Source organism: Callorhinus ursinus, unplaced genomic scaffold (genome assembly GCF_003265705.2).
Source record: "Callorhinus ursinus isolate GAN/ISIS: 27379988/994484 unplaced genomic scaffold, GSC_fseal_2.0 scaffold6, whole genome shotgun sequence".
NCBI classification, from domain to species: domain Eukaryota; kingdom Metazoa; phylum Chordata; class Mammalia; order Carnivora; family Otariidae; genus Callorhinus; species Callorhinus ursinus.
Window position 1 is genome coordinate 77,505,029 of NW_027397068.1, and position 25,485 is coordinate 77,530,513.

Below are 25,485 nucleotides of genomic sequence, written 5' to 3' on the forward strand. Positions count from 1 at the left end.
TGGAAAACAGTATGGAGGTTCCTCAAACAGTTGAAATTAGAGCTACCATTCGATCCAGCAATTGCACTACTGGGTATTTACCCCAAAGATACAAATGTAGGGACCCGAAGGGGTACGTGCACCCCAATGTTTATAGCAGCAATGTCCACAATAGCCAAACTGTGGAAAGAGCCAAGATGTCCCTCGACAGATGAATGGATAAAGAAGAGGTGGTATATATACACAATGGAATATTATGCAGCCATCAAAAGGAATGAGAGCTTGCCATTTGCAACGACGTGGATGGAACTGGAGGGTGTTATGCTGAGTGAAATAAGTCAATCAGAGAAAGACATGTATCATATGACCTCACTGATAGGAGGAATTCTTAATCTCAGGAAACAAACTGAGGGTTGCTGGAGTGGTCGGGGGTGGGAGGGATGGGGTGGCTGGGTGATGGACATTGGGGAGGGTATGTGCTACGGTGAGTGCTGTGAATTGTGTAAGACTGTTGAATCACAGATCTCTACTTCTGAAACAAATAACGCAATATATTTTCAGAAAAAAGAAAAAGAAGATAGCAGGAGAGGAAGATTGAAGGGGAGTAAGTCAGAGGGGGAGACGAACCAGGAGCGATGATGGCCTCTGAAAAACAAACTGAGGTTTCTAGAGGGGAGGAGGGTAGGGGGATGGGTTAGTCTGGTGATGGGTATTAAAGAGGGCACATTCTGCATGGAGCACTGGGTGTTATGCACAAACAATGAATCATGGGACACTACACCAAAACAAATGATGTAATATATGGTGATTAACATAACAATAAAAAATTAAAAAAATTTCTTTGCAAAAAAATGTCAAACGCTGTAGATGGGGCAATGTTACTATGATTATTATCCTTTCTGGAGAAACCTGCAGAGTTTAGATATAGCCTTTTTTATAATCTGTAGCAATTAATTTAAACAGTGAAGTAATTTGTTGAAAACTTTCCGATTCTGGTTTTAAAAATCTAGTTTAAGAGTCCAGTGACTCTGCAGGAGAAGATGGCGACCGTGTGGGATGAGGCTGAGCAAGATGGAATCGGGGAGGAGGTGCTCAAGACGTCCACGGAAGAGATTGTCCCGTGCACACGGCTGCTGGACAGTGAGACCAAGGTCATGAAAAGTGAAGTATTGCGAGTTACCCGTGAACTCCAAGCCATGAAGGACAAGATCAAAGAGAACAGTGGGAAAATCAAAGTGAACAAGACCCTGCCATACCTTGTGTCCAACGTCATCGAGCGTCTCGATGTTGATCCCAATGACCAAGAAGAGGATGGTGCCAATACTGACCTGGATTCCCAGAGGAAGGGTAAATGTGCAGTGATCAAAACCTCTTCACGACAGACATACTTCTTGCCTGTGATTGGGTTGGTGGATGCTGAAAAGCTAAAGCCAGGAGACTTGGTGGGTGTGAACAAAGATTCCTATCTGATCCTGGAGACTCTGACCACAGAGTAAGACTCTTGGGTGAAGGCCATGGAGGTGGATGAGAGGCCCACAGAACAATATAGTGACATCGAGGGCCTGGACAAGCAGATTCAGGAGCTGGTGGAGGCCATTGTCCTGTCAATGAACCACAAGGAGAAGTTTGAGAACTTGGGGATCCAGTCTCCAAAAGGGGTGTTGATGTATGCCCCACCCCCAGGAACGAGGAAGACCCTGCTGGCCCAGGTCTGTGCCACACAGACCAAGGCTACCTTCCTGAAGCTGGCTGGCCCCCAGCTGGTGGAGATGTTCACTGGGGATGGTGCCAAGCTGGTCTGGGATGCCTTTGCCCTGACCAAGGAGAAAGCTCCATCCATTATCTTCACTGATGAGCTGGATGCCATTGGCACTAAGCGCTTTGACAGTAAGAAGGCTGGAGACCGGGAGGTGCAGAGGACAATGTTGGAGCTTCTGAACCAGCTGGATGCATTCCAGCCCAACACTCAAGTAAAGGTGATTGCAGCCACCAACAGGGTGGACATCCTGGACCCTGCACTGCTCCGCTCAGGCCGTCTGGACTGGAAGATTGAATTCCCCATGCCCAGCGAGGAGACCCAGGGCAAAATCATGCAGATCCACTCCTGCAAGATGAACGTCAGTCCCGATGTGAATTACAAGGAGCTGGCCCACTGTATGGATGACTTCGATGGGGCCCAGTGCAAGGCCGTGTGTGTGGAGGTGGGCATGATTGCACTGCGCCGGGGTGCCAAGGAACTCACGCACGAGGACTACATGGAGGGCATCCTGGAGGTGCAGGCCAAGAAGAAAGCCAACCTGCAGCACTACGCCTAGGAGGTTGCCCACCACACCTGCTCTCTGGTCTGGTGCTGGTTAAAATTCATAATAAAAGATGGTTGCAGGTCAAAAAAAAAATCTAGTTTATTTTTCTGAAACATGTCCTCTGAAACGGCAAGAAAAATCCTTTTAAGGGCAGAGTCAGTAAAATATCAGTAGGTAAACACAAGGAACCTTTCTTAGTTCCTAGCTGTAGAGCCTGTCCTTCCACCGCACTTACCGTAGGCCCCCCTCTGCTCGTCTCCTCTGCTGCCTGTCCACAGTCAACCCCGGTGAGAAGCATAAGGGAATGCGTGTGTACGAGAAAGCAGAGTCTCCACCATTGGCAGGTCAGGGTGACTGGAACCCAGAGAAAAGGGTTTATTTCTGGCTGCTTTTGCACATCCTGCGCATGGTATGATAATCACTAATATTTACCTGAAATAAAATGTTTAGCCTAGAAAGAGCATGCTTGCCTTGATAGCTTCGTCCTTATCTATGCTTGTTACCTAGTTCCATGCTGCTTACAAGGCCTTAGAAGAGTTTTGTTGGAAGTTTGATTTGTCTTGTCCTCACTCTTAATTTGGCACCAAACTAAGGCGGAGTGCCCGGCTGAAAAGCCCCACGTGCAGTGTAGGCTGTGAACCGGAGACCCTAGCAGATCATCCTTAACCGTTGGGCAAATTAAGGTCAATTCTGCACACCGTTGTTTTGTTTTGCAACCTAGTGGAGTTGTTTATTTCTTATGCCCACACTTTTGTTGTTTATTTGTCACGTGGACAACACTTCCTGCTGGCAGTCTGTCCAGGCGGGGATTTTCTCTAACCCAGGAAATGAAGTCATCCGACGCGCTGTCTCTGCAGGGACTCCGCCTCCCCTTCCCAAGAGAAGCAGGCACTTCGGGAGTATTTATTTCAAGACAGATGCAAAGATGGTGACAAATAAATAGAAATAAATGTGCTTAATAGTGTACCAGGGCATGCAGAATCATTCCATTTCTGCAGAACTTTGGAGACGTGTGAGAACTCGATGTGATTCAGGGCTCTTTTTATATAGCCGTGGAAAGATTATATAACGCGCAATTTTGACTGAAAAAGATGCTAACTACTTGAGTCTTTCAAACTTTTTATTGTTTTATAATTGATTTTCTGGCTCACAAATAACACACTCTACTTCTAATTTATACTTTTAGCTAAAGTGAAAAGAGATGCCTTCTCATGTTTCTACATAAAAACACAGACTTGATATCATGATCATTTCATTCTGTACTTGGACTTAGAGGTCTTCCCTCTCAGTTTCCCTAGAAGACTGGGTCAGATGGCATTGAAAACAAATGACATATTCTTAGGGGCGCCTGGGTGGCTCAGTGGGTTAAGGGTCTGCCTTTGGCTCAGGTCATGATCCCGGGGTCCTGGGATCGAGCCCAGCACCCAACTGATTTCCTGCTCAGTGAGGGCTCTGCTTCTGCTGGCCCCCTGCTTCTGCCTCCCTTGCTTCTGTCCCCCACCCCGCTTCTGCCCCTCCCCCTGCTTCTCCCTCTCCCTGTGCCCGTCCCCTCCCCCTACTTGTGTACTCTCTTTCTCTCTCTCTCTCTCAAATGAATAAATTTAAAAAATCCTTAAAAAATTACTTATTCTTAGATTAAGGGATTAAGAAGAGAAACCAAGAATTATGTTTATATAAATATATATTTATGTAAAAATATTTGATTGAGATATAATATATACCTATATACCACAAGATGCATCGTTTGTTTTTTGTTTTTATTTTTTTAAAGATTTTATTTATTGATTTATTATTTTAGAGAGAGGGAGAGATAGAGAGTGGGAGGAGGGGCAGGGGAAGAGAGAATGAATCCCAAGGAGACTCTGCACTGAGCATGGAGCCTGAAAGGGGGCTTGAACTCACGACCCTGAGGTCATGACGTGAGCCAAAACCAAGAGTCAGTAGCTTAACCGACTGCATCGTGGGCCACCTGATGCCTCCTTTAAAAGTGTACAGTGCAGGGGCATTTATACACTCACCAGGTTGTGCAACCGTCGTCACCGTCTACTTCCAGAACATACATCACCCCCAAAGGAAATGGCACCTGTGAGAATTTACTCTCCTTCATTCTGTCCCCAGCTCCCCACAACCGCTCACTTACTTTCTGTCTGTGGGTTCCTCTATTCTGGACATTTCATGTAAGTGAAATCGTACAACAGGTTGTCATGGTGACTGGCTTCTTCCCCTTGGCATAGAGTTCCCAAGGTTCATCCATGTTTTAGCGCATATCAGTACTTCATTCCTTTTTATGGCTGAATAATAACCCACATTGTGTTTATCTGTCAGTTGATAGACATGTGGGTTGTCTCCCCTTTGGGGCTATTATTATATTGCTCCTATCAACACTCGGGAACACAAGCTTTTGTGTGACTATATACTTTCAATTATCTTGGGTAGAGATTTACTAGTGGCTTTGGTAGGTCATAGGGTATCTCTCTGTTCAACTTTTCGAGAAACTGCCAAACTGTTTTCCGTGGTGGCTGCACCATTTTTACTTTCCCACCAGCTGTGCCCAAGGGTATTCATTTCTCCACTTCCTTGCTGACATCTGATGCTGCATATTTTATGTGAGCCATCCTAATGGTGTGAGGGAGCATCTCATTGCGATTTTGATTTGCATTTACCTAATGACTCATGAGGTTGAGCATCTTTTCGTGTGCCTATTGGCCATTTGTTTGTCGTCTTTAAAGAAATATCTATTCACTTATAACTACCAATTATTTGTCTTTTTATTGTTGAGTTGAGGAGCTCTTTATATATTCTGGACAGTATATTCTTATCACATATGTGATTTGCAAACATGTTCTCCCCCCTGTGGGGTGGTCTTTTTCATGGTTGATAGCATCCTTTGAAGCACACATGTTTTTAATTTCGATGAGGTCTGACTTATCCATGTGTTCTCTTATTGTCTGTGCTTTTGGGGTCATATGTAAGAAACTGTTGCCTAACCTAAGGCCATACAGTTTACATCTATGTTTCTTCTAAGGGTTTTATAGTTTTGCTCTTACATTAAGGCCTTTGATCTATTTTGGGTTAATTTTGGTATGTGGTGTAAGGTAGTAATTTGTTTGAAGTGTGTTTCACTTAGCTCCCAAACATTTCTGTATTTATAGGGAAGTAGAAGATTATGCATTAATAGTATTAGAACATCTATGGAAAGAATCCTATTATGTAGTATTTCTAAGCACGTCTGAAGCTCAACATGTCATAAAAAAATGATAAATATGTAAATAATGATACTGTAGGGCTAGAAATCCAAAGAGTACTGGGGAAAAAAGGTAGGAAGTCAAGACCCATCTCTGAAATCACTTTTCCTTGAGTGTCAGTGAAGGGCAGTGAACATGCTAACTCCATCCCAAGCCACGCTGTGTCCGTGTCTGAACCAGATCTCTCGATATTAAACCAGAGAAATACTGTGACCGTAATCATCTGTTATTCTCACACTTTCCTCCCTTTGTCTAAAAGAAAGCCAAGTAAAACACACCAGGCACGGACCTCCACAAAGTCAAATACGTCCCACTCTAAATGAAAACAGTACAAAGAAAACTGTAAAGTGTTTATGTGTATTTTATGTTCTGCTCTATAAATAAAGAATCTGCATGAAACGGCATCTTTGTCCTCATTACACTTTAAAAATTATTATGGAAGCATTTCCACTCCTGCCGTTTATGAAAATATCTATTCTAAGACTCATGCTGCCCAGTAAAACTTCCTGTAATGATGGAATGTTCTAGATCTGTGTTGTCCACACAGTGGCCATCAGCCATAGGGGGCCACCAAGTCCTTGAAACATGGCTTGTCCAGCCAAGGAATGAAAATTTTAATGTTATCTAATTTTAATTAAGTTAAATTTAAATAACCACAGGTAGCTGGTGGCTCCTATGTGGATCACATAGCTTTCCCCATCTGATAGCTCTGGTCTGCCCAAAAAACCCCACACACATGAATCTTAGAGTAGCTGGGACGGTCTATTGAAATTGTAACCTATTTCAAAAACTGGAAAAAGTCGAGATACAGCTCTTGTGGTGATTTGTATTGGTTAATTTAAACAGCAATGCATATTGCTAGAATCACTTCCTTTTACTCTGCCAAAGGAAAGAATATATGCAGACTTCTGGCTGGATATATCCTATATGCTGCCAAGCATGTAACTAAAATTAAGCAAAAGTTTAATTGCTAATAGTTTTTTTTATACCCTGTGAAAATCTTGGAAAGCACATAATCATAGAAGTCACATTGAGATAGAAATGTGAAACATTAGCAAGTTTGTCAGTGAGCAGTGTCTGGTATCTAAACAAAGATCGTAAAGCATTTTCTAATATGGACTACAGAAGAGGAAGGGGACTTCGTGCTCTACTCTAAGGACTATCTGGCCCACTTGTTTGCAGTTTCGCCTTTGTGTGTGCAACAGAAATATAACAAATTATTCATGCAACATGCCATCTTAAGAATTGTGAGGGACTCCACAGACCAACTCCTTGTAGATAAAAGATCGTCCCTAATCTATTATGTAATTGAATTGTTCTTATAATGGAATTCCAGAAAATATTGACAGATACATTAACATCTAAGGAAACAGTTTCTCTGCTCAAAAAGGAGTCCTGGCGGTTGAATCATCATGTTGTATGCCTGAAACTAATATAATGTCATATGTCAATTATGTCTTACAAAAATAAAAAGGTGTCCTGGCAAGATCCTAGTTTCAATCTCTATTCCTGAGCAAGCCACAGAATTGCAAACATTACAATAGAAATATTGCCAAATAAAAACGAACAAAAGCAAAGCTAAATGCAGAAGTACAAAAAAAACAAAAAGTAGGCTTTTCTTCTTGGGGCCAGAAAAGAGTTCTGAGGGCCCACTGACCGTAAATCGAAGGGCCAGATCTAATGGGTCATATTTCTGAGTGCTCAGGGACTTAGGAATGGTCAAGTCACATCTGCTCTGTTAAAAAAGAAAGCAAACATGCAGAAAGGTGTTACATGGAAAATGGGAGTCTCCCTACCAACCCCCGATCTCCATATCCACTGCCTAGATAAAACATTTTCCCTTGTGTCCTTCCAGAATGTTCTCTGCACAGATATTTATATGTAATAGGCAGCCTTCTATTTCAAGAAGTTATGTAAGTTTTAAGAGCTTGGATTGCTACCTCAAAAACTAATGATGTATTGTACGGTGACTAACATAACTTAATAAAATTAAATTAAATTTAAAAAAAAAAGAAGATATGCTCTGAATTTCTGCCCCAGAAACAACGGAGTCGCTTTGGACTCCTGTTCACACCACACACAACCTGTCCTCCCAGGAGGGGGTCATGGTCATGGCTCTGGGTTCATCATCTCTGCTCTGAAGACGTTTACCAGCCTTGCAGCTGGGCTCCACACTGTCTTCCATGTCCCAATACACAGGGATGTCACCTGGTTGTCTAACCACCTGATGTCATGGCTTCAGCACAAGGGAAGGCGGACGGTCAGGAGCAGACTCTGCCAGCCCAGCGGCGCACACATCCCACCGGGCACGCACCCCTACATGCCCCGCTCACCCTGTCCATGGTCCCTGTGAGCTCCTGTCCCGGTCCCTTTTCTTCGCCCTGGTCCCTTGTCCCGGTCCCCCGGCCCATGCCCTCAATCCTCACCCAAAGCCCACGCTCCCTGTGTGACACAGCACAGGGGGCAGAATCTGACTGACAGACTGAGGTTTCCAGGGCAGGGCTCATGTTTTGTTCCTATTTCCGTCTGTCATGCCCAGTATAGTCAATCAATGATTGAAAGACAGGACCCCAAATATTTGCTGCCTCTGAATTGATGAAATTGTAGGGAGCCCCAGAGAGCTCATAGGGGGAACCGCTGTGGAATTACAGAGTGGAAGAAACCGGTCTCCTTCTGCGCACCTGCAGAGCCCGGGAGCCTGGGGCAGGTCTGGCATCTAACCGCACATGCACCAGCCCCCCAACCACGGGGCCTCACAGCTGGGGGTTCGCTCCAGCCCTGTGTCCTCTGGGCCTGCAGATGCCCGTGGCCGGGCTCATGGGCACATCCTGGACTTCCCAGGCCCCACCGCCACTGTCTGATGTTGGGGGATGGCCTGACACAGATCTCTGCTTACTCCCACAAAGTAAGCAGAAAATCCCACTCGTTTCCTCCCAGCTTACACTTGTCAACAAGTCTGTAAATGAAACAAACAACGGGTTTGTGAAAACGGCAAGATCTTGAGATCTTGATCTCAGCTCTGCCAAATCTCCAGTGTAAAAAGAAAGAAAAAAAAAAGCCAACAAAGCAAAAAGAAAATTTGGACAGCCCTGCTTCCCTCCCCTGCCTCATTTAGGCTCCAGGTCAGAAGCTGGTGGCAGTCCTGGGGGGTTTGTGGACTATGCAACCCTGTCTACACTAGAGCACCATGGGGGCCTGACCTCGGCCACGCCTGGGTTAACTGTCGTGGCTGCCGGCGGTGGACCGTGCCTGTGGGACCCGAGTGGGGCTGGGATGGGGTGGACTGGCCCACAGAGCAGCCCGGTGGGTTCTGATCACAGCCAGGCGCTACGGGTTTGCTTTGTCCCGGACGCACCATATATAAATATATGCATGGTTGTGTTTGAAATACTTCTTTAAAAGATCCACCTTAAATATCCCTATTATTGTGAAACTAAAATAATGTTTGACCCCGTTAATATCTTATTTAAACAATGCAAAATGCTTTTGGGCCCATCGACAAGGCCAATAATAAAGCATTGTATGGTTTGAAGAAAGTCTGACAAGGAAACGACACACGTTGCAAGGATTATATTCAGAGTTCCAATGCGACGCACTTCCGTTATTAAATGCAGCGTAGTTTGGCTACATGCTCCTTTTGCGGTCCTTAACACCCGTATGTCTCTCTGGTCTAGTAAAGCCCTAGAACATAAGGGAAGGAGCCCGGCAGGCTAACCCCTCGTCCAAACCCTCTGCTCTGCGGGGCTGAGCTCCCCCATCACAGCCGAGGTTCTTGGGATGGCCCTCCACCCCTCAGCCTCTGATGCCTTCCCCTTCCTTCTGCACTGCCCAGCCTTGCCTGCGCCCAGGAACCTGCTCCTTACCTGGGGGGCTACTTTCCCTCTCTGGGTCTCTGTGTCTTCACCTTCCTTGCTCTAGGTTCTAATGATTATCTTCATTTCTTATTACGTATTTTAATGGGAACTTTACTTTCCAAATGAATCTAGCTGGAAGAAGACCTTTGGCGGGGGCGGGAGGGTGGGGGCAAGCGGTCTCTTTCTTTAGCATAACAAGTGGGGCAGATTTGTGCTCCATCTTGTTGGGGAGCAAGAATGTGGAATAGAGTAAAAATCCAAATGACAGGTATTTCAGAAGAAGCAACATTTTAGCGTTTGGAGGTGCCCAGCATGAAATAGGCTGACATCCTCCAGCCGGGCCATCTGCAGATGCTCCAGGAACACATCGGGGCCACAAACCTCCCTTTTCATAGACATCAGTGCACTGAGTACTTTATCCTCAGATGCCTGATTTGGTCATCAAACTTGTTCTTGTCATTTCACTTGGTCAAATCTTTTCTTTAGATTGGCAAAATGATCTGTGGAAGCATGTATCCATACTCTGAATTTTCATTTTAAATTATTTCAGGTCCAAATTAGTGAGCTTTCACTTATTTCTACTCGAACAGCACAAATGATTGTTTTAAAATATGCTCAAGCATATCGGGTCTTTTCCCTCTTTGGCAGAAGAAATAATGTTTTTTTTTTCCTTGTAGACATCATTTCTCCTGTTTGTTTGAGCAATGCATGTCAACATTACGAGTCCTCCTTGAAGTTTCCACATCTGAAATAATGTCCAGCGTAAAGTTTGCCTCCTGGAGCTGTGAGAGAAATGTTTGAAAAGTAGTTCTGATATTTTGTGATGACAACTTGTTCCCTATTTTTTCCATATTCTCAACAGCATAACTTTTAAAAACTAGAAAATATTTCTAATTTCCAAATGTTTATTTTTTCTTTCTACAAATCAGATTCCAGAAAAGTTCAGATCTTCAAGTTTAGTTATTTTGACCAGGACATAGCCAGGAACCAAGGATAAGAAAGAAAGGGGCTTCTGCCCTAAATGAGTGCCCCACCGATTAAAGGCTAGCATGGCTTAGTTTATTGTCAACATTTCCTGGTGACAATCGATTAAGAAGCAGGTAAGAGAAGGAGAAGCTTTCCAGAATTGTAACCACGGGTCATAGCAAAAATAACTGTCAGTGTGACAGTAAGTAAAACCCAGAATATCTAGATGTAAGAACTCAGAACCACACGGGGCCATTTGCAACAAGGAAAAACAGCCCTCAACCCCAGAAAAATCTCTAAAGAGATGTGGTATTGCAACCAATCAAGGGATTCAATAAGCATGTTCAACATCTTTGGGTTTTTTCTTTTCTTTTTTTTAAGGTTGAGATGTGTTTTTTTTAAATGTAAATTCAGTTTAATTAACATATACTATATTACTAGCTTCAGAGGTAGAATTTAACGATTCATCAGAGATGGGTTTTTTTTTTTTTTAAGATTTATTCATTTATTTGAGAGAGCGGGGAGAGAGCACATGTGGGAACATGGTGGGGAGAACAGAGGGAGAGGGAAATTCAAGCAGACTCCAGGCTGAGCGTAGAGCCTGATGCAGAGCTTGATGTCATGACCCTGAGATCACGACCTGAGCCGAAACCAAGAGTTGGATGCTCAACCAACTGAGCCACCCAGGCGCTGCCCCAGGGTTGAGATATGCTTAAGACATCATTTCAGAAAAACTTCCTTCGAAACTGTTCAATTAAAAAAAGATTTGGCAATTGTCTAGGGAATTCACTTGCGTGTAACACCAGCATCTTTAAAGAATCTCCAGTGAGAGGCCTTTCAAACTTAAACACTGTCTCCCTCTGAAAGCCAAATAGAAAAACAGACAACAACATGAAAGTAAAATGTGCGTAAAGTGACAGAACTTCTAAAAGTGTAAATGTAAAATGAATGTGACTTGGACATGATTTATCTTTAACTTTCTTTTTTTTAAGATTTTATTTATTTATTTGACAGAGAGAGAGAGAGAGAGAGAGAGAGAGCACAAGCAGGGGGAGCAGCAGAGGGAGAGGGAGAAGCAGGCTCCCCGCTGAGCAGAGATCCTGCCATGGGGCTCGATCCCAGGATCCTGAGATCATGACCTGAGCTGAAGCCTCAACCACCGGAGCTACCTGGAGCCCCTATCTTTAACTTTTGTACGCAGCATTTCAATTCCACTTTGAAAGCAACCAGTAAATAGCAAGACTCTTAGAAATGGTCTTGCAATAATAGAAATTAGAAATACCTATCTTTCAAAAGAATGTTAAGGGGAAAAATTAAATTATAGGGACATACAGCAATAATCATGTGTTTTTATGTGTCTTTTAACAGCACACATAGAGACTCTGTATTGCTCTTGCATATATATATATATATGTATGTCAAATAAATGGCCTGGAGGTGAACATACCAGGTTCCTGAGCACCATTGCTCCTGGGGGGTCAGGAGGAGGCTAGGACTCAGGATCAGGAAGAACTTCGATGTTACTGATAATCTTTCCTTCTCCTGAAGATAATCCTGAAGATAACCTTTCCTTCTCATGACTTGAAAGCTAATGTGACAAAATAATAACTCTCCATTCTGGATGGTTAGAATACAGCTCTATGTTTTATTATTTACTTTTTATTATTTTATTTATTTTTGTTCGTTTGTTTCTTTAATGATTCTATTAAGAGAAAAGAATTCCCCGAGAGCTCATCTGTGTGAAAGCAGTAGCCCCAGGGAATGATTTGAACGACTTTCAGGGGCCGGTAACTTTACATGGGGCATCTTTCTGAGTCACTGTTTAGGGAAGAACACTGAAGACAAACACAAGCATCCTGGGGAACGCTGTTAGACTGAGCGCCAGGAACTCGGGCGGTTTTCATCGGAGCTCCTGTAAAGCGATCCACATTCTATCAAATAGCAATGTCTTTCCAGCGAGCCAAGTGAATTTCCAGCCTTCTAGTTTATCTCAGTAATTTTATCAAGTCAGTGGGGAACACAAAACAAACCCTTCAGAAACATGTCAGAGGGATGGCCTGTTGCAACAACAGGAAGTCCGAGCGGTGGTCACTGCTGGCCCAGGTAGCACCAGCCTCCGCAGAACAAGGGCAGTCTGTCTTCCTCCCGCCTCCAAAGGCCATAGCCGCACTCTGTCTGCACAATGGCATCCACCATAACACTTCCTTAGCAACACGTTTCACACCCTGACTTTGAAATCATCCGCTCTTTTGGCAACAGGATGAAAATTTGCCGTTCATGAACTTTTGAAAGGTCATCGGCTGAGAACAAGCCTGTTTCCTTTGACTCACCCCCTCCCCTATTTGTGAAACTTACCCACTGCGTTGCAGACAAAACCTAATTTGTTGAGGAAAAAAGAATGCACTTTTTGCATTTTAAAATGGGAATATAAAATTTTATTTGGGGGATATTAGAAAAAAAAATGTCCTAGCGTTGATTGCCCACATTTTATGACTCTACTGCTAATCAACAGAAAGAATAAAACACTGAAAGCAAATCTTTCTGTCTAAACAATTTTAAACTTTTGTGGTTTACTTTTTCATGCCAATTATTAAAGTATACTTGTAAATCTCACAGTTCGCAAAACTACAAAAGTAATTGATATTTACCTTTTAACTAGTATTAGAATTTAAGACTGACACTTGATTTTTAGCAAGAAAAAAATGATCAATGATTATATTACTTCCAGAAAAGTACTGTTTCATATTTCCTTTTTTTTTTTTTTTTAGAAGGCTCCACACTCAGCACAGAACCCAGCCTGGGTCCTGAACCCACCACCCTGAGATCAAGACCTGAGCTGGGACCAAGAGTCGGGCACCCAGCCAACTGAGCCACCCAGGCGCCCAGGATTGTTTTGTATTCTTGAAAAACTCATTTGATAACAAATTCAATCAGCTTCCACACTGCCAGAGTCTTCAAACAATTGTACCAGGTATATTTGAGGAGAAATAGAAGAAATTTGTTAAAAGTATTGAGCAGCTTTTATTGATTATTTTCAAAACATGAGGAAAAACAATACCAAAACTGTTTCTTGTCAAAGATTTTTAGCTGTGTAATTTACACTAATTAAAATAAACTTACTTTAAAATTGATCCTTGTTAGTCTACATCAAGTAGCTTTTTCTCACAGTTATGCATATGTATAATACACATTTAAATTTTTCTAAATTATATAAAGGCTACCAAAATTAAAAAACTTGATGGGGCGCCTGGGTGGCACAGTCGGTTAAGCATCTGCCTTCGGCTCAGGTCATGATCCCCAGGTCCTGGGATTGAGCCCCACGTCAGGGACCCTACTTCTCCCTCTGCCTCTGCCTTCTGCTCCCCCTGCTGTGTTCTCTTTTTGTCAAATAAATAAATAAAACATTTAAAAAAAAAGAAAATTTGAGAATGCCTGTAAAATGTCTCTCTGCTAGTGAATTATAGTAATGTCCAAATAGACCCAAGATGTTCAGAAGTTGAGGGGCACCTGGCTGGCTCAGTCAGAGGAGCATGTGACTCTTGACCTTGGGGTCATGAAGTTAAGCCCTATGTTGGGTGTAGACATTTAAAATGAATAAAACTTAAAAAAAAAAAAGGACGTTCAGAAGCTGATATAATTGTGGGTCATTTTTGCTCATTTCCATGAAAGCAGACTACTGCAGTAAAATACAGCAGGCAAACAAATGTTTTATAAATAATTGTTTTCACTCTAATCTTTTTTTCCCCTAGAATGTGTATTTATTTGAGGTGGCATCGAGAGAGCACAGAGAAGGGTCCTGGGTTTCCGGAGATGCAGTGCTCTGGGTTTTCTCCTGAGGCAGGAGGCTCCTATGACTGGTTTTCCCGTTTTCCGCCACGACCCTTCTCAGGAACGGCTGTGACAAGGCACACGACCAAAACACTGACAATTTAGCCCAGGGGAGAACACAGCCAGAATCTCATCTTTGCAACTGGCGGCAGTCTGTTTCTAGGAAGGATGGTTGGGGATTCTGGGTTATCCTAAGCAAGCTGGCGAGGCCGGGGCCTTTCTATGGGACAGAGGCAAGGGTTTTCCTGTTCTCCCTGCAGAAAAAGTGCCAGATGTGCGAAACTGCTCTGAAGCCAAAAAGGTAAGATTGAATGGGTTACCACCTCTCCCCAGGGCATTTACAATTCAGTTTTTTGTTCTGTAGCATTTAATGCACACAAGAGAATATAGCTGTGAAACACAGAGCTCAGTGATAAAGCACGATGCTAAACCAGCTGCAGTGAATCGATCATCAATTATCAATCATCAAGCCCAGGACAAGGAATGTTTGCAGGGTCAAGGCAGCTTCTACCTGCTCCTCCCTGCCTCCTCCATGCCTCCTCCCTGCCAGAGCACCTCCGTTTCCTAGATTTGTATTAATTATTACCCCCTGAAAAAAAGGTAAGTAAAAGGAAAGTTTTATCACATATGCATGTATCTCGTGAACGCTTTGTTTAGCTTTGCTTGGTTTGGGGTCTAAAGAAAAAAAAGTCACCATACGGAAAGCAATCTTTTGCAATATGCTTGTTTTCACTCAGAATTTTGTTTCTAGGATCCCTCCATGTTACAGCGGCTGCAGAAGATGCAGCCCTTTTCACTCTGTATAACGTTTTGTGAACGAACAGTTTTCATTCACCCGTGTTCCTGCTGATGAACTGCTGGGTTGTCTCCAAATCTGCTCGGGTGCAGGTGCTGGGGTTTCTCGAATGCACATGCCCAGGAGCAGAGGTGCTGCCTGCCACGTGGACGATCCACTTCAGGACGGGTGTCTAACTGTTCTCCAGAGCTCGTCGCCAAGTTACTTTCCCACCAATAATGTGTAAGGATTTCCATTGATCCATATCCTTGCCAATACTTGAAAATTTTTGTCAAACTAGTAAAGTACATCTCATTCACATTTGTCTGATTACTGATGAGGCTGAGCCTCTTTTTGTATTTTTATTGGTCATTTGGGTTTCTTCTATGAATTTCTTGATTATATCCTTCGCCCATCAATTGGATTGTCAATTCTTTTTTTTTTTAAGATTTTATTTACTTATTTGAGAGAGAGAATGAGATAGAGAGAGAGAGCATATGAGAGGGGGGAGGGTCAGAGGGAGAAGCAGACTCCCCGCCGAGCAGGGAGCCCGATGTGGGACTCCATCCCGGGACTCCAGGATCATGACCTGAGCCGAAGGCAGTCGCCCAACCGACTGAGCCACCCAGGCGCCCTGGATTGTCAATTCTTAAAATTGATTTTAAGAGTCCTTTGTATACTCTAGATACTTATCTTCTGTGGATCACTGGTGTTGCAAGTGTCTTGTCCCAATGTGTGCCTTGCACTTCCTCTTGCAGGCTCTTTTGGTGAGTAGATGTTCCCAGTTTTAATGTAGCCAAGCCTTACCTATACTTTCTTTTGTGGGTAATACTTTTAGTTTTTGTGGAGAATAGCCTTCCCTTCCCAGAGTCAGAAAGATATTTTCTTATCTTCCTGAAGTTTTAAAATCTTGCCTTTCCCATGTAAGCCTTTAATCCATCAGGAATTCATGGTGTGAGGGTGTGAGGTAAGGGTGGGGTTTTTACTTTCCCCCCATGCATAACAAAGTTCCCCTTTTCAAGGGATACCACAGATCCTTTTCACTGTAACAGGAAAAGTTCTCACGTTTGGCTCACAACAACGGAAAGAAATTCTGTAGTGATGTGTGTGTGTGTGTGTGTGTGTGTGTGTGTGTGTGTGTGTGTGTAAATAAAGGTCTTTTTTTCAGGGTAAAGGGGAACTCCTCTTATCCCCAAAGTCACATCATTTCAGCAGTTTCTTACTAGATCTACCTCAAGTCAAGTGCCACATGTGCTATTTGTTTCTGACTGTAGTAGTATTCGGACTCAATGAATTCCTTTCCCAACAACTATACTTTAATGGCAAGTAAAAGAGTCACAGGATTTGCTTTCTAAATATTGCTTGGCTGTTTGGGGGTGGTGGCTATAAAGTTAACTCATTTTGTTTTTTGTTTGCATTTTCTGGAATTTACTGTACAGATGCTGACATCAGGCAAACTGGCAGACAAAACTCTGGGCCCCTGGCAACCTGAACTCACTTTCAACCGTCAGGGAGCAGTCTGGGCACAGAGCCCACAGGTGTCCCTTTCACCTCCTGCCTCCCCTGCTCCCTTCCCACGTGGCCGCAGCAAGCTCCTTCTCCAATCTGCTAAGAAAGCCTCCCTGCAATTCACTGCTGCCTCTCCACCCCACAGGACACATTCACAGAGCACCTGCTATGGGCCGCGCCCTGTGGGTCTCCTCGAGGACACAAAGCTTAATGAGGACATTTTCTGCTGCCTTCACTCCTATAACCTCCTCTTCTAGAATTGACATCCCTGATTGTCACCACCCCTCTCCCACCCTCACAGTGGGAACACAGTGTGACACGGCCCCCAGTGCCCTGCCGATTCTCCACCCACCTCCAGGATGAGGTCAGGGCCTTCCTTGGAATTTTCCACTCTGCCCTTCTTACTGACGTCTTCCTGACCCTCAGCATCATTTCATTCACTCACTGATGAGTCAACATTCTAGCACTGAATCAGTGATTTTTAACAACTCATTGGACCTTCATCTTGATAATCCAAATATACTGCCTTGGATGACTTTATAAGCACCTGCGCCAGCAGCACCAAGCCCAGCATTCAGAACTCGGCACATTCTCGATTCACCTGCTTTGTATGGTGTCAAGCCTACCAAATCTGCTCTTGAGTTCTGTCAACAAATAGATATATTTTAAGTGATGGTGACACACCACTGAATAAGATGCACGTCTTGCCCAGGAGGGGCTCAGAGGCGAGTGGGGCATATGGGAACATGGACGGGGACCTATGGACAGTCTGGTGATGGCCAAGACAGAGAAATGGATAAAGTGACCGCCATCTGTAAGTCATTGTACATGGTCTTGGGTAAAGAGAAATTCAAAGTCTAAGTTGACAAAGATGAAACTTATAATCAATATAACATAGTAGTAGAAAGGATACTGCTTTTAAGTCCTGAGAGTTTCCACTCCCAGATAAGAAGGAACAAACACAACTCCCCTTATCTCTTTTGCAAAATGCAGCTATAAAACGTGGACAAACCGAATGGAGACACTATTTGAGGTCTCTGAAATTATACAATAGCAGGTGGATTGGGAGAAAAGACCAGGATTTGAAGTACCTCTGAAGAGGCAGTGAGCCTACCCTCTTCCCCTACCTGTATTCATTTGAGTACAACACGCCTGATACCTGGACGGAGGTGTCTGATGCCTGGTACCTGATCAGTGGCACAGACGGAGCACCAGGAGTCCCCTCGCTCTGGCTGTGGGAGTGGGAGATCCTAACATGCAGGGAGACTGTGGCCATTTCATTCTTTTTTTCTCTTCTCTGCTCCCCGTGCCCCAGACCCCAGGCCATCTAGTGGTGCTGGTGGTGGCTCGGAGTTACAAGGCATCGGGGCCCCCCAGGCGTCAAAACTCTGAGGGCTGAGATTTCCCCTGCAACCAGCAGAGCCATGATCCCAAGAGAGGGGCAAACTTCCCCTGCCCTTTCCTCTCTTCATCCCTTCACTGCTTGGCCCGCACGAGAAGCAATGTGCAGGATACAATCCAAACTTACGCGGCACACAGGACCCGGGAAAATCTCAACTTGCACGTGAAAGGACAGCCAACCAATGCCAAAGCAGATATCGCTACTCAAAGACGTCAGATGATCCAGAGAGACGTCTGTTATGCAGACAGGATCTGGAAGACTGTGGGGAATTTTCAATTTACCAACACACTGGCTGGAATATGTTTCCTTCCTTGGGACAGTTGCCCATTCTTGCCTCAGGTCTGAATGTTCTATTGTCTTTTCCATCCTTTCCCCATGTTCCATTAGTCCCTTTTCAGGTTATTCATGTCTGTACCTCTAAGCAGTGTGAGTTTGCATTCAAGTGAAGTGACTTGAGTTCTCCTAAGAAAACTAAAATTTAACAACTAATAAAAATAACCATGTCTGGTAGTTTTTTTACCTAAACATTTGGCATGAAAATGCAATAAAATACAGTAGTCTTTAATATTCAAAAAGGCCAGTGACTTTCTTTCAAAATATAATTGAAAATTTTCATGCTTAATGAATCCCAATATGTAAAGGAATTAATAGAGATGCTGAATCAGGTAAAGTGGCAAAAATGAGTTTAAAACAATTATCTCCACGATGAACCAAAACAAGCATATCATAAGAGAACACTTAATCAATCCCTAATGTGATTAACTTGTAATGCTGTGCTTTCCAGATGATACATCAGAGCCTGTGTTATATAAAACAAGAATACAGGTAAAAGCAGTAAATGAAAATGGTAAAGAAGCATAGTCATATAGATGTCTGGCAAATGCCCCATCAGACCTTGGATTCCCAGGACTACTGAAAGTAAACTTGAGAGCCACTCAGCAGTTAGGTGTTTAACAACACCATGCTAGAAGAAAGCATTATCTAAGAGGATTTATTTGGACCATCTTTGTGTACTGTCTAGTTGCCAAATCCTCACAATGAATACCTATTGAGCTCATATTGTGTGCAAGGTACAGCGCTGGGCTTCATCTTCCTGATGGTTGGATTTCCCTGAGGTCTTGGACTCTCTTCTCTTGTACTTAATATAATTTCTCACTGTGACTGTGTCTCTACTCAACATTTGCCTCATGATTGTTTAACTTTCTTTCTTTTTAGAGGTTCTTTTTAGAAGGGAGGGGTAGAGGGAGAGGGAGAGAGAATCTTAACCAGGCTCCACACCCAGCTCAGAGCCTGATGTGGGGCACAGTCTCAGAACCCTGAGATCACGACCTGAGCCAAAATCAAGAGTCAGCCATGCTCAACCAACTGAGCCACCCAGGAGCACTGATTGTTTAACTTTCTGTATCCATTTGGCATCTGACCACTGGCTGGTTCAGCTCTGGTTTAGGTTTGCTATTCCTTATTTGGTGCATTCAGCCCTAAGTCTGGGTGTTGATAAATGAACCAGAGAGCAAAGAGATGTAAAGGCAAGAAATGATATCCATTCAGGGGTTGATGTGGTAGAGGAAATAAAGTATACACACACCAACCATCCCATTGTGGTGAGAGCCTGTGGTTGGCAGAATAACACCTCTCCACCAAGATGGCCATGTTTTAATATCCGGAACCTATGAATATTTCTTTCCTTGGGGCAGGAAATGTGAAGATGTGATTAAGTTAAGGACCTTGAGATGGGGAGATTATCCTAGATTATCCGGATGGGCCCAATGTAATCACAAGACTCCTCAAAAGTGATAGGTGATGTCAGAAAAGGAAGCAGAGGGAGATTTGACTCCAGAAGAGGAGGTCAGGGTGATGCTCTGGGGAAGGGAAGACTCAACAGGACAGTTCTGGCTTTGAAGATGGAAGAAGGAGCCACAAGCCAAGGAATGCAAATAGTCTTTAGAAACTCAAAAAGCCAAGGAAACCAATTCTCCTCTAGAGGCTCTAGAAAGAACACAACCTGCTAACACCCTAATTTTAACCTGGTAGACCTGTGTTGGACTTCTAATCCACAGAACTGTAAGATAATAAACTTATGTTGTCTTAGGCCACTGAATTTTTGGTTATTTGTTACATCAGCCATAGAAAAATAATAAAATACTCCTTTGTGAACAGAAATTTGCATGTACAATCTGTGTTTACTTGTAACTTTCTGGTAATATACTGCTTATATCTGTGGATTCAAGTTTCTGAAGTGAATACCAATAAAAAAAAAAAACCTAGGCCATGTTAAAAATAAATAAATAAATAAAACAAAATAAAATAAAAAACTCCAAATATTAAGGGCAGAAAAGTTCAGATAGGGGAGAAAGACTCCAGATTATGGAATGAAGGTAATTGATTTGTTGCCTAACCTAAGTTTAATCCAAAAGTTCCCTTTTTTTTTAATCTGAAAGTTCTAATTAAAGTATGTTCACCTTGAATTCTTTAAATCAAAAGTTTCTTAATAATTCAAAATCTAATCACGAAGTCAGCATATAGCTCAGTAAAAGGACTAAGTCATGTGAATTGCTGACAAGTTAATTGTCCTCTGGGATTTTACTGTCATCCTCCTCATGAATTTGATTTATTGCTTCGGCGAAATCATATTACTAATTTAAGACTGCCTCACAGGCATTGCCATAGACATCCCACCTTACTTCAATTTACAGAAATTTATTTGGCCCTCCTAACTGAAAATCACTCTATAACCCAGTCAGAGGGTCCAAAGCAGGGCCAAGGTGTGGGGAATCTGATTAAGTGTATTACAAACTGCCTAAAAAAGGTTGAGCCCAGGGGCAGATCCGACATGTAGAAGTGTTGCACTCCGAGTAGGAGATCAATGTGGTTTCCCTATTTTTCACTTGACCTTCAGAGATGAACACTGGACTCAATTATCCAACCCTCCCCTGACATTTCCTGTGGAACTTGGACCTCTGCTAACCCAATTCATCATATTTCCCCTGGGTCCACATATAACATAGTATCCATCATAAATGAATTGCAAAACTAACACACCTATTCAGAAGAACATCAAGGACTACATCTTACTGTGTGCCTCGTGACGGACTTACTGGCTCAACAGACCAGCTCTTGCAGATGCATCATGAATTAATTGACACACATCATCATGTGGAGCAGGAAATCTCACGCTCAAATTCCAAAAGTCAAGTTCAATTTCTGTGTAGGGATTATGCACAATTTTTGAAATGCTCTTGAATACAAAGAGAAGAAGAAAATGATCCACACAAGTATGGACTTTTATGCTGTTTTCATACCACTGCAGCGCTTTAACACTTACTTTGTAGTGTTCTCTGATGTTCCACACATAATTTATTGCCTTATAAATTAATCAGTATTACTTACATATTTCATAAAAGTATACAGTCCTCCAAGGCAGTGACCATTTTACAGCTGCCTGGTGATCTGAAATCAGGTTTGAAATATTTTATTCAGTTAGCATGTGTTTGTTGAGTTGATGCTCTGCCTGAAACCCATCACTGAAGACATTAAAGTCATCGAAGAAAGGGTCTTACCCCATTGGTCCAGCTGCACATACCCAGGAAGCTGTTACAGAATATAATGGGAATTACTGGCACAGCCATAATTTTACTCATGATTTCTTAATATATGTCTCATAAGCCACACTAGGATGCATCCTCTTTAAAGGCTGGGACCAAGTCTTTTAGGTTTTTATCCTCCACCATAGCACAGCTCACCTTTACTCATCCACACCATTTCTACAGAATGAGTGAACAAAATAAGAAACAGAAACGTATGCATTAAACAGGAAGCCACTTCCTCAGGATGAGGCTTTTTAGTGGTTTGGTGATTCTGTTTTAAACATGGTTTCTAGAGTACCAATGGGCATGGATCACAGAAGAGAAGATTCTTTTCAAGAAGGGATGTTTCTTTCCCAGAATCACAGAAGTAAAGATTAAGGGCCTGGTTTAGAGAAATCTCACATTTGGAACTAAACAGAATGTATGCTGTACAAAGCCATGGCTGGCTGTAGACAGGCCAGTTGAAGACACCTAAGGACACATAGTTGGAGAGCCCGGAGGGATGGAAAAACCCGTCTAGCTCAACCCCATTCCTACTAGAGCAGAGGTAACTGGAGGAAAGGAGGTTAAGTGACTTGTCAGTTTCAAACTGCTAGTTAACTTGAACGCCAGGAGCAGCCCAGGTTGGATGAGATGAGATGAGTGGACTGGTGTCAGGAGAAAGCAAGAAGAGGCCATGGAAGTGGGCAGGTGTGTCTTCATTTGACTTGTGATGCTCCATTTCAGTGTTGAATAAAACTTTGTCCATTGGCCCTCTTGGCTATTTATCAAAACCCACCTATCCTATCCACCTTCTTGGTATTTACCTTCTCCTTTCTACTTTTCTACATTAACTTCCTGCTTGTTCACTTACTACACTAGTCTTTCTTTTGACAATTAAACCCTTTCTCCTCGTTTCTAATTTTAGCCCTTTCCACAAAGGAAAGGAAGTTAGGACAATTGAAGACATTTAAATAATTCAAACTTCAAACTTTGAATAAGATAGAATATAAAATAATAGACCAAACCACTCATATTTTCCTATTTTTAATTGGAGTTCAATGTGAACAATAGCAAATAATGCCAAACCGCTTACTTAAATGTGCATTTGAAAATCACCATTCTAACAGCGATCAGCTTAAATGTCTCCAATAATTTTGCTATTATTTTGTTGTCTCACAAGTAGGCCATGTTAGCTGGCTAGAGGGTGGATACGGGGATAGCCAGAGGCATTGGGATAAGGTAAACTGAGTTTGAGGTGGGAACCTTGGGTACAGAAAAGACGTCAAAGGGGACTGCTAAGGTAAGATTGCTTTCGTCAGTCAGGTCCCATTCACACAGATCGAACAAGGTAAGGTGGAGCTGGGCTGGGACTTTTCAGTACCAGGGAGAGTTCCCGGTGGATCGGTAACTGGGGAAGACTTGAAGCGAATGTGACTTTTACTCCCCCAAAGTCTCAAAGGCCCTCTTCCATTATGACGAGTCCTAATGCCAAGAGGGAGGACAGATTATCAACCAGACATCAAAATTTAAAACTTGGTGGGAGAATTCAGCCTTCTTATAAACTTCAAAGAGACGAATTCCTTCATCTCTGCCTTAACTTTCACAAGTTACATGGCGTTGGACAATTTATGCAACTGTGAGGCCTCAGTCTCCTAATCTGCAGAGTGGGCACATGATACTTGCCTCCTAGGGTTGCCGTGAGAATGGAGGGAGGTTATTTACATTAAATGCCTAACACACTGTTGACCATATATCTGCTTCTCCGTAAATAGTAATAATCACTCTCCCTCTCTCTCCCTCCCTCTTTCTTTTTGCATTCCACTTCTTTTCTAAATCAGAGGCAGAAATTCTGATAAAGCAGAGATTTTAAAATTAGCTTGCTCTTTGATTCAATAGTTACGTCTAGTTGATAAAATGAAGTGTATATTCTAACCCAAGAGACTTCTTCATTAGTGTCATAGATTCCTTCACAAAGACAACTAGACTTAATTTTTAAAAAAGTCTTAGTGATTAAAAAGATCATTATTGTCATTATGCTCTTATTTATTAAACCAAGTTGTCATCTGCTTACCAAAATTAAACAGCCTCTAAATCCATTTTCTATAAGGAAATAATCCTTTGTCAAATTTCTGCATATTGTAAAAGAAGATTCATTTTAAATCAAAATATTTCAAGCATCTTTCAAGAATAGAACTACTTATTAGAGGAAGAAAAAGAGAATTAAGGATGAAGTGAGACTTCTGGTCAGTGCTTCCCCAATACAGCTGCAATCAGCATCACCTGAGGGATTTCCAAAATACAGATTTGCGTTGACATGCTAACACACCTATACACCTCCATAGCTGATATTTTGGCAAGGTAATCATGATGTGCAAACCATTTGGAAGCCACAGAGTTCAGGATAAGCACGTGTTTTCATAACTTGTTTCAAAACTACTTCAGTAACTCTTTTTAACTAGTGGTCGCCATATTCCTCATATGAATGGCATTTCTCAACATTCACAATGATTTACAACCTTCTATGAGACAGATCTAAAAGATATTCCAGAATAATGGTTTAGCCAAGTAACCAATGTATTGAGAATCTGCTACAGGGAAGGAAGTAATTTAAGACATAATCCCAGACCCTAAGATATCTAGTTGCTGAGATAATTCCATGTGTAATTAAGTCTTAAGTTGTGTAGTGCACAATGTGTGTGCCCAAGAGTTCCCAGGAGGCTGGCCCTGGGCAGGGAGAGATCTTCACGATGCAGGGGTGACTGTACTTCCAAACACTAGACTCTGAGGTAAAAGAATAATCATGAAACCCAAGTCCAGTGTCTGTGCACAGCAGTGTCATTTTCTAAAACATGACTAATTCATCCTGAAGATAAAGTAAATATTGAATCGAGTGAGTGTCCAAATAATTTAAATTTGTATGTGAGGAATAAAGAAGCATTTTCCTTCACATAAAGACTTCTTTTCCACGTGATTGTTTATGGGAAACAGGGAGGGCGTCTTCCAGCAGCTTTTATAAAACAAAACATGAGGACTATGAACCTTGCCCAATGGCACTTTTGGTTTTTGTTCCTGGACTTTAGTGACAGCCTAGGGGCTGATAGCGTGTTTCTCTTCATCAGAAAAAAGAGACAGATTAACGTTTCTACATCTGATCTTAGAAGACGCAGACAACTCCAAATGGACATGACTAGCGAGTCATAAAATCTTGATTATAAAACTGGACATCTGTAGATGTCTTTCTTTTTTAATACTTTTGATACCTGCTAATATTTCTTTATTTTAGAATAGGTTCCTCATTTCGCATCTTCACATACAATAATAATGATAAGAATATTAGTAACTCTTCCAAAGCTTGAATTAGTGTATACTCACATTTACTTGCTTCATCTTAGAAAATGTGTCTGAGTAATTAAATACATTATTCCTTCTTCTGCAAATTACTCTGAATGGATATATTTAATTGAATGAATAAGGCCTTGGAATTGATGGCATAAAAAATATAAACATGAATAAAACATAAGCTGTATCCTAAAGAAGTAAGGTAAGATTTAATAAATGCCCTCAATAGAAGTGTCAGCAAAATGCTATGATCAGTAAGATACCAATAAAGAGCCATTAAAACTCATATCAAAACAAGAGAATTTCTGAAGCTAAAAGACCCAAATGGTTTTGAGTGTTAATAAATACTAAATTTTTAAAAGAAAGAAAATGAAATAACCTGTGGCAGCATTAAGAACTGAAGACTGTGGACAACTGATGATGGTTTTCCAGCCAAAAAGTGAGCCCGACCTGCTTGAGTGAGCTGTCCTCGACCCGTCTCTGTGCCCCAGGCTAGCAGGGCGAAGAGGAAATGCTCCAACATTACCGAAAACAAGAAGAAATGAAATCATAGAAGATAAAGGGAGCGACATCCTTTTTACCACTTCTCCATGACACTAGAAGCTGGAAACCCTCCAGAATGAAGGATAAGTCAATCAGAGAAAGACATGTATCCTATGACCTCGCTGATAGGAGGAATTCTTAATCTCAGGAAACAAACTGAGGGTTGCTGGAGTGGT

The 25,485-nt window shown here is 42.4% G+C and overlaps 1 protein-coding gene and 1 pseudogene across 2 annotated transcripts in view; one reads left to right on the forward strand and one right to left on the reverse strand.

Annotated features, from left to right (window-relative positions):
• Positions 1-25,485, reverse strand: part of PDE10A (phosphodiesterase 10A) — a 579,847-nt gene that overhangs the window by 381,709 nt on the left and 172,653 nt on the right. The gene's annotated exons all lie outside the window — the stretch shown is intronic.
• LOC112819595 (26S proteasome regulatory subunit 6A pseudogene) lies at positions 999-2,359 on the forward strand (annotated as a pseudogene).